The sequence below is a fragment of the Gavialis gangeticus genome, unplaced genomic scaffold (genome assembly GCF_001723915.1).
Source record: "Gavialis gangeticus isolate Ggan-Ray unplaced genomic scaffold, GavGan_comp1, whole genome shotgun sequence".
NCBI lineage: Eukaryota > Metazoa > Chordata > Crocodylia > Gavialidae > Gavialis > Gavialis gangeticus.
In genome coordinates this window covers 13,360,204-13,363,435 of record NW_017729034.1, presented here as the reverse complement: position 1 = coordinate 13,363,435, position 3,232 = coordinate 13,360,204, and positions in this window count along the sequence as shown.

Genomic DNA, 3,232 nt, shown 5'->3' with positions numbered 1-3,232 from the left:
CTGCCCCAGATGCAGCTCCTTAACCACCCATGGACCCATTACACCTGCCTGGCTGTGCACCCTGCCCACATGGCTCCCAGCCAGCTTCCACGGAGACAGGGTGGTGACAGCATGGAGCCAGACCCAGGGCAGAGTTGCAATTCACTCCCTGCATGTCCCTGCCCACAGAACCAGAGCCCATTGCAGAGGCAGGTGGACAATGGATCATGGTTCTGCCCTGGGCCCCTTGCTGTCACTGTCCCATGATCCCAGGCCTGGGACCACCTACCCATCTTGCTCCCAGATGCCACTCTCCAGCCACCCATGACCCCATACTAGCTGCCTGGCTAAGCATGAAGCAGAGCCACTTACGGAGTTTTGGTGAGTTGTTGTGCAGGGTGGGCGCTGCTGACCTGGCCTGAAACAACTTACCAAAACTCCCTTTATAGCCTGCAGGCCCAGATATTGCCCACCCCTGTTCTAGGCCCACCAGCCTGTTTAGCCCCAAACTGGGAAGGCCTCAGTGAAAAGGTCAAGCCATGACTATAGTGGTGGCACTGTTGCCTGCTTACCCTCTTCAACCCCAACCAGGTCAACCAGGTCCTTATCATCAGCACTCTCATGGAACCACCAATGATCCTGCTTGAGAAACTCCAGAAACTCCTCATAGATTTCCTTTGCAACAGGCAACTGTGTCTCCAGCAGGCTATCCTCTACCTCTCTACCAATGAGGGGGATCAGGACCTGGTCTACTTGGCAAACAGGATGGCTGCTTTCCGCCTGCAAGCCCTTCAGTGTCTGCTCTGCTGGTGAACAACTTCCCTGGAAACAGCTGCCTTTTGCATTTCTGCATTGAGTGTCAAAGCCTTAGACTTGACTGAGGAATTTTCCTCTTCGATCAGGACAGCCTTAGCTGGGATGCCCTCACACCCTTCTACAACATTTTTGTCCAATTCTGGTGGGCCTCCTTTTGCCTGAGACTCCAACTCAGGCACCTGAAGTTTTTGAAGTTGATCAGGAGTTCCTGATTTACAGCCTGGCCTTGCAGCAGGGGCTACCACACTGAACCTCTGGAAGCTTTGTTGCATCCTTGGTCCAGTCATTCACCATCAAACTGTTCCATCACAGGATCTGTTTTGAGATTCTGTCTAGGAAAGCACTGTACACATGGACACTTAAGGTACATCATGCTTGTGTCCTCATTGCCCATCCTGACAAAGCCTTGGAGATAGCACGTAGTGGCAGTAATGCCAAAGCAAGCCTCCCTAACCTGATAAACTTTTCATTAACTACCTATCACCAAGAGGAACAGAAACCTCCAGTGGTAATTTCTGCATGGGGCCTCAGCCACCAGCGCCTTTGTCCACCACTTAGACCACAGTAGCCTGTCTCTTCTGAGAAGAGGAGTGTAGCAGGTTGTACTCTGTGGAAGCTGTTAAACCCCAAGTCCATGCAGCACCCAGTGACTAGGGAGACAACGATCCAATTGCTCATGGATCCAGTTGCTCAGTTGCCAGAGCAAGCAGGGAGAAAACACCAGCACACATTGCTCACAACAGCTTTATTCAAAGTGGAGACAGCTTTGGACTAGCTCCCAAAAAAATCAACAAACCGGGGAGCCACAGTGAACATTAGTTTTTTTTCACATTTTATACACCTTGATTCATGCTCATTACTATTTACTCCACCTTTGCCCCTCCTTTGTTCTACCCATCTCTCCTCCCATCTCAAGCTCTGCCTCTGCTTACTGTTTACTTCATTAACATGGAATTGCCTATGCATTTCATTCATTTACATGTCTTTTTGCTATGAGCGCATGCTCAAGACTTTGACCCCACTTCTTTGGTCAGTGGGAGGACTTTGACCAAAACCTGGAAGCTTCTAGAGGCCTCTTCACCAATCACCATTCACCTTTTCACATATGTTTATTCTGGATTCTGTTACCAATTGAGTGTTATTTTTCACATTCCAGTCTGTTTTTCAGTCCCTAATTGTACCATCTTCACATTCCTAAGACTTCACCTCATTCACAGCACACAGACCCACACAGATTCACTTGAAAATAGTTGACGCTGTTAAGATGGTTACTTAGCATAAGCAAATGGTTGGCTTAGCATAAGCATTCATAAGCAAAATGTACTCTATCTCCTAACGATACATAAAGAAATATATATCTTACAACACTACTATATTATTAGGAAAATACTTGCCTAAATGGCTTGCAATGTTACTTTAATATATTGTGCTGCCTTGTGGTCAGCAGCTTTTGCTGAGCCACAGATAAAAGCCTTTATTCAGCTTCAAATCCAATGATCTCCAAGATCCAAATATTGTCACCCTAACAGAAGCTATAGCCCAAGTGCAGTGAGGCACGTAGTTATTGTGATGCTGTCTCAGAAATCCCAGCCAGCTGATGGTGATTATTAATTAGCTTGGTGGAAGTTAAAAGGCTCCTACAGAGGGAGACAGATCAGATCAGGAGGGAGACAAGGAGGCTGCAGAGTAGGAGAAGATGCCTGAATCTGAATGGTCTCCCTGTGCCAGAGGGAAGCACATGCAGAAGAACAGCACATCAGTGCTGAGAGTGAGAGAGAGGGGGAAGAAAACAGGTGGGTCAGCAAATGGACGAGACCTGAGTCCTTCACCTGGACTGCCTCCCCTGGAGCTGGCAGAGACTGTTGAGTTTATGGAAGGCCTAAGTATTTGCAGTGCTAATTGTGTATGTGGACCCTGCTGGGAGGGAGTTTGCCCAGGGAACAGGGATGATAATTAGCATTGTAGGACTGTCAACAGATAAAGATGGACTGGTTGAGCTGAGTGATTTCACAAACACACTACAAGGAGGTAGAAAAAACAATCTTAAACATCTTCCTGAACTTAACCCTCACTACAGTCATTCTTTGTGGTCCTGAGTGTGCTCTTTGGCATGGCTCCAGGACTTCTCTAAAACGGTGTACATTTTCTTTGTCCCATACCAAGCAGGTCAGGGGAGCATGATCTGCCTCACCAATTTCCTGCTGGGCCAGGTCAAGATGATGATGTTTAAGAGCTATAGAAAGTGACTTGCAGGGGGTCATGGTCCACAGAGGTGTTAGGTTAAATGGGTAGTCAGGGGTGGGAACCCAGGAAGTTGCAGGGTGAGCCGTGGTTTGGGAGTAACCAAGGGCAGTTCTGAATAGGAAGTGAGATCCAAAGCCAAGAGTCCAGACCCAAATGACAAGCCAGACAACTAACCAGAATCAGGGGGTCAGGA